This window comes from Gossypium arboreum, chromosome 13, assembly GCF_025698485.1.
Source record: "Gossypium arboreum isolate Shixiya-1 chromosome 13, ASM2569848v2, whole genome shotgun sequence".
NCBI classification, from domain to species: Eukaryota; Viridiplantae; Streptophyta; class Magnoliopsida; order Malvales; family Malvaceae; genus Gossypium; species Gossypium arboreum.
This window is the reverse complement of record NC_069082.1, coordinates 98,607,545-98,621,859: the sequence shown is the minus strand read 5'-3', so window position 1 is coordinate 98,621,859 and position 14,315 is coordinate 98,607,545. Positions and strand designations below refer to the sequence as shown.

Sequence of the window (14,315 nt, the reverse complement as noted above, 5' to 3'; positions counted from 1 at the left end):
TTCTTTCGAGCGATAACCTCAGTAGCATCTTGTATGGTCAAACTTGCATAGAACTCTCAAACTAGTTCATCATCGAGAGGCGAACGAGCATCACAAAATCATTCCCACTTGAGAGCATTGATTGTCTTTCTAATTGGCATAGAGACAACCATCAAATCATTACACTTCAAGTTAAAACCTTTTTCCGGCATCATAGGTTGATGCTTGAAAATTAAATCAAATCTCTCTTTCACTTTTTTATCGATCACAATCGGGTTTTCAGGAGTAGTCTTCGACGATCTAGTTCTTTTGCGACACATGGTATTTTCCCAAAAATTCGGCAAAGTTCTGCTTATAGGGAAAGACGAGAAATTGAAAAGTGGGTAGGATCTACTTCGGCGAACCTTGCGATGGCAAAGGCTACATGCGGGAGCAAAGTTGATGTTCCGATAATCTCTTTATGATGGTTATAGGAGATTTCAGCAAAAAGGGAGGAGAACTAGGGTTTCTTTCGAGACTTGAGGTTGACGGTACAAGAGAACAGTTTAAGGATTTTTAGGGTTTAAGCAAATAGCTTTGAGGGATATGAAAAATAGTAGAATAAAGAGGGGTTTATATAGGGAAAAATTAGGGCAACATGTAGTAAAAACTTAGCTATATTAGGGTTACTTGGGTGGCAAGCAATGGAAGTGACGGCAATAGGTGTGGAGTTTTCCCTTTTTTTGCTGTGTTGGGCCTCAAATTCAGACTGTATCTTACTTAAAAAAACTAATTAGTACTTGGGCCAAATTTCACCCCTTTTATTAACATAAAAATTTAAAATTTAAACAAACCAAATGAAACTAAAAAAAAATTTAAATGTTAATTAGAAAATTTCTTCTTAATAAATTACATTAAATTAATCCCCAGGAAAGGTTGGAGGGGTCACAGTGGTCCCGCTTAAGTTCCAATCTCCTTAGACAAGATTAATTAAATGTACTGAATTAAGAAAATAAATCCTAATTATTTATTTATTTACAAAACAAGTTTACGAAAAATCAAGGGTCTGTTAATTTGAACGAGGATTCAACTCGCTCAACGTCACCATTCCAATAATGTTTGAGACATTGACCATTGACTTTAAACGTACCTCCGTAATTGTTGTATAATTCAACAGCTCCATAAGGATAAACTCAATAGATGGTATAAGGTCCTTTCCATCGGGATTTCAGCTTCCCAGGAAATAACTTCAGCCTTGAATTAAACAACAAAACCTTCTCACCTTCTTAAAACTCATGAGGTCGTATATGACTATCATGCCATGTTTTTTATCTTTCTTTATACATTTCGACATTCTGATAGGAAAACAATCTCAGCTCTTCCAACTCATCCAATTGTAACATCCTTCTTTCATCAGCTTGCTTAAGATCAAAATTCAACTTCTTCAAAGCCTAGTGAGCTCTATTCTCCAATTCTAATGGAAAATGACATGCCTTCCCCAAAACCAACTGATAAGAAGTCACTCCTAACTGTGTCTTAAATGTTGTTCGTTAGGCCCAAAATGCATCATCGAGCCTTTGAGACTAATCTTTTTTGTTGGGGCGTACCACATTTTCAAGGATAACTTTGATTTCACGGTTCACTTTTTCAACTTGCCCATTGGACTGAGGGTGATAAGCAATAGCAATCCTGTGCTTCACATCATATTTGTCAAGCAACCACTTAAGCCACTTGTTCACAAAATGAGAACCTTCATCACTAATAATAGCTCTTGGTGTACCAAATTGTGTAAACACATACTTATGTAGGAATTGCATGACTACCTTAGCATCATTTGTAGGGTATGCTTTAGCTTTAACCCACTTGGATACATATTCCATAGCAACTAATATGTATTTCTTCCCATACGAAGAACGAAACGGGCCTAAAATGTCAATGGCCCATACGTCGAATAATTCAATCTCCAAAATATTTGTTAACTGCATTTCATTCCTCCTTGATATGTTTCCGCTCCTTTGGCATCTATCACAGTTTTTCACATAGACATAAGCATCTTTAAATAGTGTAGGCTAAAAGAAACCTGCTTGCAAAACCTTAGCTACAGTAGTGCACCACCAAAGTGTCCCCCACTTGGAGATGAATGGCAATGATATAAGATCTCAACAATCTCACTTTCAACTACACACATTCGAATTATATTATCTGCACACTATTTAAAGAAGAACGGATCTTCCCAGAAATAATACTAACTTTCATGAAGGAATTTCTTCCTTTATTGGTATGTCATTTCTTAAGGAATTATTCCACATGCAAGATAATTGGCAAAATCAGCAAACCAAGGTGTTTCATGAATTTGACTCACCTCAAGTAAGTGTTCATCTGGGAAATTCTCGTTGATAGGCACATGTGATTGAGTTACCTTGTCTTGCCCCAACCTCGACAGATGATCAGCTACTTGATTTTCAACACCTTTTCTATCTTGGATCTCAAGGTCAAATTCTTTCAGTAAAAGTACCCAACGAATTAGCCTCAGTTTTACATTTTTCTTTGTGAGCAAGTATTTAATGCCCACATGGTCAGTAAATACTGTAACTTTGGTACCTATAAGATATGAGCAGAATTTGTCAAAAGCAAAGACTATAACAAATAGTTCCTTTTCAGTTACCATATAAATGAGTTGGGCTCCTGTCAAGGTTTTACTTGTCTAGTAAATGGGGTGGAACACTTTGTTTTTTCTTTGACCCATCACAGCTCTAGCAACATAAGTACTTGTATCACACATCAACTCAAAAAGTGTGCTCCAATCGGGTGTAATGATTATTGGGGCTGAGATTAACCGTTTTTTTTAGCTCTTCAAAAGCTTCTAAACATGTTTTGTTAAAATCAAACACAGCATCTTTCTCTAACAACAAACACAACGGTTTAGAAATTTTTGAAAAATCTTTAATAAACCTTCAGTAAAAATTGGCATGGCCTAAGAAACTTCTGAGTCCTTTCACATTCATTGGGGCCGGTAATCTTTCAACTACGTCCACCTTTGCTTTGTTGACTTCAATTCCTTTTTTTGAAATTCTATGCGCTAAGACAATCCCTTCCTTAACCATAAAATGGCATTTCTCCCAGTTAAGGACAAGATTTGTCTCTTCGCATCTCTTCAGTACCTTAGCCAAATTACTCAAACAAATATCATAAGTGTTACCCAAAACAAAAACATCATCCATGAAAACCTTAGCAAAACTTTCAACCATATTAGTGAATATTGCCATCAAGCATCATTGAAAGGTTGCGGGTGCATTGCACAAACCAAAAGGCATTCGCCTAAAAGCAAACGTACCGTACGGACAAGTAAAGTTTGTTTTATGTTGGTCTTCCAGGGCAATAACTATTTGGTTATATCCCAAATAACCATCTAAAAAACAATAGAATTCATTACCGGCCATTCAATCTAACATCTGATCCATAAAAGGCAACAGAAAATGGTCATTCCGAGTGGCTTTATTTAGCTTTTTGTAATCAACACAAATTCTCCAACCAGTAACAGTTCTTGTTGGGATCAATTCATTACACTCATTCTCAAAAATTGTAATTCCACCCTTCTTCGGCACACACTGCACCAGACTTACCCATGAACTATCTAAAATAGGATACATGATTCATGCATCTAACCATTTGATCACTTCCTTTCTCACAACTTCCTTTATAATTGGATTGAGTCTCCTTTGCCCATCAATTCGAGCTTTTTCACCTTCCTCTAGAATAATTTTGTGCATGCAAAATATAGGGTTTATACCTTGAATATCAGTTATAGTCCAATCAATTGCTACCTTAAATTTCTTTAGAACAACAATTAGTTGCTCCTCTTGATCTTCTATCAGTTCTGCTGAAATAATCACAGGCAAAGTGGAACAGTCACCTAAGTAAACATATTTCAAATGGGAAGGAAGTACCTTTAGTTCGAGTGTAGGTGGTTCTTCGATTGATAATTTGGGTTGTACAAATTCTCTAACTTCTAAGTCCAACGGCTCAAACTGTATGGATTGAATAAAATTCCTCGGATTGGCTTCCACCAAAACCGTGTTTTCTTCACTTTCTTCATCCTCCAAAGGGTCAAACCCTAAGGCTTTCTCTAGTGGATCTTCTTCAAAATTGCTTTCCATAGAAATCAAGGTTTCTAACTCTTCCATAACTGAACACTCTTCTGTCGGATCAGGAAATTTCATCACTTTAAGAATGTTAAAAGTTACTTGATCATCTTGAACTCGCATGGTGAGTTCGCCTTTTTGCACATCAATTAACATTCTTCCCATGGCTAGGAAAAGTCTCCCAAGGATAATTGGCACTTCCTTATCTACTTCAAAATATAGAATAATGAAATCAGTAGGAAAAATAAATTTATCGACTCTTACCAAAACATCCTCGATCTTTCCTTCGAGATATGCTAAAGATCGATCAGCTAGTGGAGCGTTACAGTTTTAGGTCTTACTTCTCCTATCCCTAGCATTTTGAAAATAAACTTAGGTATAAAGTTGATACTTGCTCCTAAGTCACACAAAGCTTTACCACAGTAAGATTCACCAATGTTATAGGGTATCGTAAAGCTTCATGGATCCTTCAATTTTGGCGGCAACTTATTCTGGAGGAGCGCACTACACTCCTTTGTCAGGGCGACAGTCTCATACTCAATCAACCGTTTATTCTTGGATAGTACATCCTTCATAAACTTCATGTAATTCAGAATTTGTTCTAAAGCCTCCACCAACAGAATATTGATGTGTAACTGCTTCAGAACATCCCAAAACTTCTTGAATTGCACATTTATTTCTGCTTGTTTTGCTGCAATCTTTGTGGATATGGACGTGATGGAACTTTCGGTTGAACCATACAACTCTTCTGAATAGTTAAATCTGCATCCAAAGAAGATGTTAAAGTATCTGAATTCACTAAGTTAGGATTTACCTTGTCAGTCTTTGTAGATTCTGATTCCTTTTGTGTAGGAATTTCAACAACTGGTTGATTCTTCTCAATAGGCTTATGTTCAAACTCAATCAATCGGGGTTCTAGAATTTTACCACTTTGCAATGTCACTGCCTTGATATGTTCTTTACCCAAGTTTCCTGGATTCTCAGTATCGCTCGGCAAGGTTCCTTGTGGTCTATTACGAAGCTCTATAGCTAACTAGCACATTTGGTTTTCCAAATTTTTTAGTGTTGCTGCTTGGCTCTGGATCAAAGCGTCATTCTTTTCCATGTAGGCTTTCGACAATTTCTCCAAACTATTTGATGATTCAGTTTGGACTAGTTTTGGAGCTTGCTGATTAAACCCTTGAGATTGGTTGGGTCTATGCTGCATAAAGTTGTTGTTTGGTCCATTTCCTTGGTTACTCCAAGAAAACTTGGGGTGATTACGCCATGAAGGATTATAGAAGTTGGACTGTGGTCCTTGTCCACTCCTATTTTGGTGTTGGTTCCCCACATAGTATACTGATTCGGGATTCAATGGGCAATTCTAGAAAGAATGACCTTTCCCACAGTACACACAGGAAACTACTTCAAATGGACTTGGTGGCTGAGCTGCAAAATTATTAGCATTATTAGCGGTAAACTGCTTTAACATAGAGGAAATAGATGATACCTGAGCTGATAACGAAGTGAGAGCATCAACTTCATGAACTCTGGCTACACGAGCATTTGACAAACTCACACCTTCACAACTTCATGAAGCTATTCGATTTGTTGGCCATTGATAGTTATTGCTTGCGATCCTCTTGATGACCTCATAAGCCTCATTATAAGACTTAGACAAAATTGCACCATTTGCATAAGCATCTACCATCAATCTTGTATGTGCATTGAAACCATTATACAATTTCTCCAACTGGATACAATGAGGAATCCCATGATGAGGACACTTACGAAGTAACTCCTTGAATCGCTCCCAAGCCTCATATAAAGACTCTTCATCCAATTGTTCGAAAGTTGTCATCTCGTTCCTCAACTTAGCATTCTTCCTAGGCGAGAAATACTTATCCAAAAATCTCTCTGCTAATTCTTGCCATGTAGATATGGAACTTGCTGGCAATGAATTGACCCATGCTCGTGCTCGATCTTACAATAGGTATGGAAACAACTTTAACCTCAGTCCGTCTTCAGTCATACCGACTATCTTGAATGAATCACTCACCTCCATAAATAATCGAATGTGGAGATGTGGATCTTCCGTGGGAATAACACTAAATTGGCCTACCGTTTGTAGCATTTGAAACATCACTGGTTTCAGTTTGAATTGGGTTTCCTCAATATCTGGCCTTCTAATTCCTAGATTTAACTCATTGAAATGTGGCACAACATACTGACTGATGCATCAATCCCTATCATCAGCAATGAGGATGGGATTTCGTACATGTTCGGCTTCATTACCTTAGTTTTGATTATAATTTCCAAGGTCCATCTTGTTCTGTCTCTGAGCTATTCGTTCACGTCTTCTTTGTCTAAAAGTTTGCTCAATTTCAGGGTCTACTAGGAGTAAATCGATAATCCGATCTATGCTCATAAACACCTGAAAAGAAAATCACAAAATTAAAAAGAATAAGTTAGTAATGTTAGAAATAACCAAATTGAAAATAAATAATTCCACAAAAAATGACTATGGCAACAGTTGACAATCCCCGGAAACGGTGCCAAAAACATGTAACGCTCGAGTTTGTGCAAGTGTACATAGTAATTATCAAGTAATAAGTAAGTATCGAGTTATCGTCTCCATAGGGATTGTATTTGTGCTAAGTCATTTAATTTGCAAAATTATATTAAAAATTTGATAAATAAAACAATATTATTTAGAAATGATGAAAAATTAAGTATATGAAACTAAATGCAATGATCCATAATGCAATTTATCCTAAGGATGCAAACTATATGAACGAAATAGATTTTAGCAGAATTAACACAATAAGCAACAATTATAACATAAATAAGCTAGGACAATTACTTTAATTAAACTTAAATTATTATCAACTTGATTATCAATATTCGAAAAAACATTCCATGGCAACTCGATCTTTCATGAGTTTGGAAACCACATTAGGTCCTTTCAAAATATTTTACTTAGTAAATACGCATTTTACTGATCCTTATTTACTAACGGTTTCTTAGTATTCGTGTGAAGTGACAGGGACGTGTTAGGTTTGAAACAGTTTAATCACACAATTCTAAAAACTATGCAGATAACAGAGCCTAGTTAGGTTTGTTATGTAACTTACAATTTAATCGGGTTAGGATCTAAATTAAGCATGCACATTTCAATTATGTGTCCATTAGTCATCATCTGGTTTGGATCGCTCAGCTAATTCAGGTGCATTTCAATCACGTATGAACAAAATATAGACTTGATTTTAATTGAAAACATGATCGATTGAGGCACAAACATTATAAGCATGAATCAAATAAATATTATTAAATCAAAATAATCATCTTAGATTAAATAAAATTAAGTTATCATTGTTATAAACAAGAACAGTAAACACATAGCAAACATTCTTGAATTAAGTTAAAGAAAAGAAAGATTAAACCCAAATCGAAATGGCTGTCACCCAAGACTCTGACTGACGAGGTCTCCTTTGTTCCTTCGCTTTGCTCCTTTGCTGATGGCTCTTCGAGGTGGCTGACCAAGTGCTCTTTAAGAGGCTAATTTTCTAAAAAACTTTATGCAAAGATGATGATAGGCGTGAGGGCTAAGAGAGTTGAGAGAGGAGAGAATGATGAATGAGTAAGGGATGATTGAGGGATGAGGGATGATTAGAAAAGTGAGAAATGGGGTCTTATTTTTAGGTGAGGCAAGGGAGCTAGTTTGCTAAAAATAGGAGTGTCAATCTTTTGCAAATTCATCCAAGGGTGGCCGGCCATGATTTGTGGAAATATGGCTGATTTTTGCCTGATTTAAGTGCCACAACATAATCAGGATCAGGACTTAGTCAATTGCAAATCTCCTGGTAAATCCCTGATTTCTTCAAATCTTCAAAGACCTTGTGTAATTAAACCAAAATTTGATTTATGAACATCCACATGCAGCAAAATTTTGGGTTGACTTCGTCCTCTAGTTGGATGGTTTTGTAATCAACATAAAGCTCTCAAACCTATCTAGCAATAGTAGATAATTTAGAGGACCAAAGAATGTAGTTTAACCACTTTAATTAATCAATTTACTTAATTAATTAAAAACCAATTTATTAATGAAACATATTGTAAGACCCCTTACCCGTATCCAAGGCCGGAACAAAGTACGAGGCATTACCAGACTTAACAATACACAAAGACAAAAATCGGGCCATAAAATTTCATTTAATTCAAAACTTTTCGAACACATGCATAACAAACAAAGCTAACTATATCATCACATCAAAACTTAGGACATGGCACGATTAATTAAACTTATAAACCATAATGGATAAGGACCACATCTCATGATTTTATACGATAACTCAATGCGGTCGACACGTATGGTCAAAATCATAATAAAATACATATCACAAACCAACTTCTTATACATGCCACTCACTTGATATTTCTAATATTTGAATTAATTTTCCCAAAAATGATAGTTTGATAGTGTGATTTTGCCTCCGACGATCTCTAACCCCGAGCCGACCTGCCAATACTAAAGAAATGGAGAGTATGGGTAAGCTTTACGCTTAGTAAGTTCATATGAAAATAATAAGCAATTACTACCATGCTTTTCAAGATAAAACACTATAATTGTACAATTACACATATTCGTGATGAAAGTGTTTTTCGAGTCCGGTGTTAAAAAATCATATCTCAAGTTACAAAACTCAAAATCCAATTCCGTAAATTTTCTATGAAATTAGACTCATATGTCTACTTACAAATTGTTTTCTAGAATTTTTGGTTGGGCCATTTAGTACAGTTTATTAGTTAAAGTCTCCCTGTTTGAGGTATGACTACTCGACCCCGTGCACTACTGAACCGAATTTCTCCTGTACAGAATTCCAACGACCATGCCATTTGTTTCCCTTAAAATTAGATTCAATAAGGAATCCATGCATGTAAGGTATGAATCTCAATAATGTTTGTACAATTTATGATTAATTTCTAAAGTCAGAACAGGGGATCTTGAATTCATTCAGACCCTGTTTCACAAGAATTCAAATATCAGACAATATAGAACTCTTTTGCTTCCCCTGTTTCTTTCATGTGAAAATAGACTCATTAATATTTATTTCCATAATTTTTTTTAATTCAACTTACACAATTTTTGGTGAATTTTCAAAGTCATGCACTTTATTCTTTGTCTAATCTTGTTTTACTACTAAAGTTCACTTTTACACAATTTCACTTAATCCATTCCATTTTACCGAGGTTCGCTCAAATATTGAGCATATTGCTCATAAATTAAAATAAACATATACTTGCACTTGTTCATCACATAATCACTTTCACATGTATTTTCATTTAATCGATTTCCTTTGAACTCATCGAATAATAACAGATACACAATTGCTCGCACATTTTCCCATTTCCACACTTGTAGCCAAGCTATCTGCACGCATAGTAGCTTTGCACTTAGTACTACACATGCGACCAACAAATGGTACACGTAGTAGCTCTGCACTTAGTACTACACACGTGACCTCACCATCTAATACACGTAGTAGCCTGCACTTAGTACTACACACATGATCATAGTTTTCGGGTACGCATAGTAGCCTGCACTTAGTACTACACATGTGACCAATTATCCGGTACACGTAGTAGCCTGCACTTAGTACTACACACGTGACCTCACAATAGGTCATTAGTATCGTTTCTATTCTGAAGGTTCAACGAGAAATTCCTCACTTTTCAACATTTTACTAAATTGTCCGTAATCAATTTAAATTCATAACTTACATCAAATAACCATTTGATAGGCAGCCACATTTCATATGATATCAAAATATAATAACATAAAAAGAATCGATAGATTATTTATGTACGAACTTACTCGAAGTGTGGATCTCACTATCCATAGAACCAATTGTCCATTCATAGTATAATAAGACACAACTCAAATATCAAATCAGCTTTTAAGAATTTACATAACATATATCACATATTTCATATATCACTTGTCATGTATCATCATTTTCTTGCATTTCATGTAACATTCTTTCATGTCATATTTCCACATCATAAACACCATTCCATCAACTTTTCCAATATTTTAAATCTTAAAATATATGCAATAATAGTGAGAAATTTAATTCAAACATAACATTGTATTATTATTATCATACGAACTTACCTCGATCTAGAAACAGCAATTTACCATTTTAGTCCATAACCTTATATTTTCCCGATTTAAGCCTGAATCTCAATTTCCTTCATCTATAATATCACATTTAGCCTGATAATTAGTCACACTATTCATACGGGTCCCAAAATCATATTTTTAAAAAATTTCATTTTGACCCTTAAACTTTTGCATATTTGCACTTTTTCCCCAAGGTTCGGAAATTAAACTTCATCCTATTTTCTTATCTTTTATGACATGCTGATCATTTTTCCCTTCTATGGAAACATCAAATTCTCACTCTAACATGTACTTATGACTATTAGGTATTTTTACCGATTAAGCCCTTTTGCTCGTTTTCACTTGAAACCGAGTAGCACAAGTTGTCTAACATAAATTAAAACCTCATATTCTATCATAAAACACCAAAATACACAAATTTCACCTATGGGTATTTTTCCAAATATGAACCCTAGGTTGAATTATTGCTAGCATAAGCTAAATTAAGTTACTGGGACTCTAAAAACGTAAAAATAATTAAAAACGAGGCTAGAACGGACTTACAATCGAGCTTGGAAGCTTGGAAAACCTAGCCATGGAGTCTCCCTTGGTATACACGTCCATGGTGAAGAAGATGAGCAAATTTGGCTTTTAATTTTGTATTTTAATTCATTTTACCCTTATATGACCAAAATGCCCTTACTACTAAACTTTCCAAAAAATTCCATTCATGTCCAATATTTGTCCATAAACTTTGAAATTGGTCAAATTCCTATTTAAGACCTCCTAATTAATATTTCAAAGCAATTTCATACTAGAAACTTCTAGAATGCAAGTTTTGCAACTTATTCAATTTAGTCCCTAACTTCAAATTAAGCACTTTATGCATAGAATTTCTTCACGAAATTTTCACACAATCATGCAATCATATCATAGACCTCAAAATAATCATAAAATAATTATTTCTATCTCAGATTTGTGGTCACGAAACCACTATTCCGATTAGGCCCTAATTTGGGATATTACACATATTAAAATAAATTATTAAATATAACTTTATATTTTATTATTTAATTTAATCATGCATGACCCACTTTATAGCTTGAAAATATAATATGCTCAAATTAATATAAAAGAAGCCATTTTCTACATGAAAACTATATAATAAAGTATAAAATCACATTTTAATAATTTATATGTCCCGATTTCATATTTTCATATATTTCATTAATTTATTAAGCAATTACTTGGTTTTAACAACAAATTTAAGTAAAAACATGACGAATTACATAGGAAAAATCTTATGTATTTTTCAGTTTACAGTAGTGAATACTCGATTGTCATTATCTGATAATGGTTCAATAATAGCTGTAACACTCCTAACCTGAATCCGTTGCCGGAATGGAGTTACGAGGCATTACCGTTCATAGGACAATTCAGAATAGACTTTCATTACAAAGTAAACCATCTAATAAGTTGATTTTAAAAAAACAACAACAAATTTGCATGTTTCAATCATACCATTATTTTAATTATTCAAATTATTACTAATACAATTTTAAAAATAATCATAGAAAGTAAATGCTTAGCTTATAACCCAATATAATTCATTTCAAACTCAAATCATATATGCAAACTTAACTTTAAAAGTATATGAATGGTTTACATGTGAATTAATCTATCAACTTAAAATTTATACGCACCAACTTTAATTAATAAAATCATACATCATTTTGCTTCATATAGATAACATATATCACAATGTACACTTCATTTATCAAATATTACCAAATCCTTATAACACATATTACTTAACCTTAATTATAACACAAGCATACAAGTGGCATATTGTGACCTATTTTAATCACATTTGCCGAACCACAAAGTAGTATATAACTAAGTCTAAATAGCATATCCAACTTATCTCTACTTAGAAAATTCATTATAATAATAATTATGACTTATGCACATATGTATTTATGATTATACATTACTATGGCCACTAATTTAAATAACTAGTACCCATTCAAACATATATACATATCATAATCAGTTCACTTCAATACAAAGCCAAATTTAGTAAACTATTTTCAAATATAAACATATCATATATTACCTGAACCAAAATAAATGTTATTTACATTAAAATTTAGACAATTACTCTTAGGTACCAAATTACATACATGTCTATCTATGTATGCACTATATCCGAATCATGCAACCACAAATATCATATCAAGCTTAAAACATACTTGTAAATATACCATGACCAATTCAATCAATCATATCCAAAGTCACCAACCACATTCAATTTACGAAACAGATATCAGAAATACCTTCCATCCTTGACACATAACATTAAATCCAAATAAACTTAAACGATAACAACCAATCATGAATTATATATATCACTAATATTGACCATGAAAGAACTCCATATATACCTCATGTACATATCTTGATTTTTACCTAACTAATATGTGAAATACCTTAACTCATTTAAGGACCATTATATCCGACCTTGGTTCACACAAAAATATATAAGGCCAAACCACCAAAATCACAACCGAACACAACCATCATCAAAACAAAGCATTAAATCCGAGCATAATAAATTATTAAGCCATTTTCGCATGGCTCATGGTTACATTAACCAAAGTCAAACATTTCAAAAGTAAAATCTAGCCTATACATGCCATATATTCTAAAGTTCACTTCAAAGATACAGAAGACAATTGATAGTGTGATAAGGTTCTCTGACGATTCCCGAGCTCATAACTTGAATCCAAAATCTATAGAACAAAAACAAACACACACACACACATAGAGTAAGCTTTAATAGCTTACTAAGTCATAAGCAAATAAACTATTTAAGGACATAATCTATACAATTAAACTATACCAAATTATACTATCATAATCAAATTAAACTTCAATCTTATGATTTAACATTTATCTTATAGTTTCACACATAACTTATTTATGACCGTATACATATATATATATATATATATATATTATTAAAGCATCTTTCGGTTTCAAAGCTTAATCATTAAGTGACCATGTACATGTATACACATATACATATACTCATGAATCAAAATATAGCTTCTTATGCATAAGCATAGCAATGACTGAATGAACACTTACATATAGAAAGATACATTAGCAAACTATCATTCAATGGCTAAGCCAAAACATCTTTATCATACCAAATACACATACACTTAAATACATATAATCGTAAGTCAAAGTATAACAATCATATATATATTTTTATCAATGGCCGAATATACCACCAATTGCATATATTCACAAATCATTTCAATAATATTCATATTATTTATTCACACGGCTGAATACACTTTTCACATTCACATATATTCTTACTTTACTTCAAGCATGTTTTGCAACAAATATAAAGTAACTTAGTCACTTTATTTCAAATAGGTATAAACCAATTCATACCTGATCATTTTAGCTCATTTTTTCACATTCAATCACAACTTATCGATCCCCGATGAACCATTTAGAATTGGATAGGACACTCGAATAATCACACATATATCGTACAATGCCAACATCCCAGACGTGGTCTTACATGTAATCACATATCGATGCCACTGTCCTAGATAGGGTCTTACTCACACACATATATCGGAGTCACATATCGATGCCATGGTCTTACTCTCACATCACATATTGGAATCCTATATCATGACATATGTATCCTAGCTATTCCTAATGTTCATATGGGGCTTTTAGACGTCGTAACTCAGTCGAAACGAATTCAGAAATATAGTAGCCAAGCTTATTCACATTCAAATATTGCATATATAAATTTACATATTTCAATTTAGCATATATAATTCACATTTATTTAAAATTAAGTACATCTATTTGCTTATAAACTTACCTCGGACGATGAAAAATGGAACGGGACGACTAGTTAACAACTTTCATTTTCCCTCCAAATCTGATTTCTTTGATTCTTGATCTAACATATTTAAATTAAAATCATTCAAACATATTTCCATTCGATTTAGTCTAAAAACACATAAATGGGCAAATTA

General features: G+C 33.6%; 1 non-coding gene across 1 annotated transcript; it reads left to right on the top strand.

Annotated features, from left to right (window-relative positions):
• The first annotated feature begins 5,848 nt into the window (after positions 1 to 5,848).
• LOC128287744 (small nucleolar RNA R71) lies at positions 5,849 to 5,955 on the top strand. The gene has a single exon (XR_008278444.1). It is a non-coding gene; the product is annotated as a small nucleolar RNA R71 (small nucleolar RNA).
• Positions 5,956 to 14,315: the final 8,360 nt, after the last annotated feature.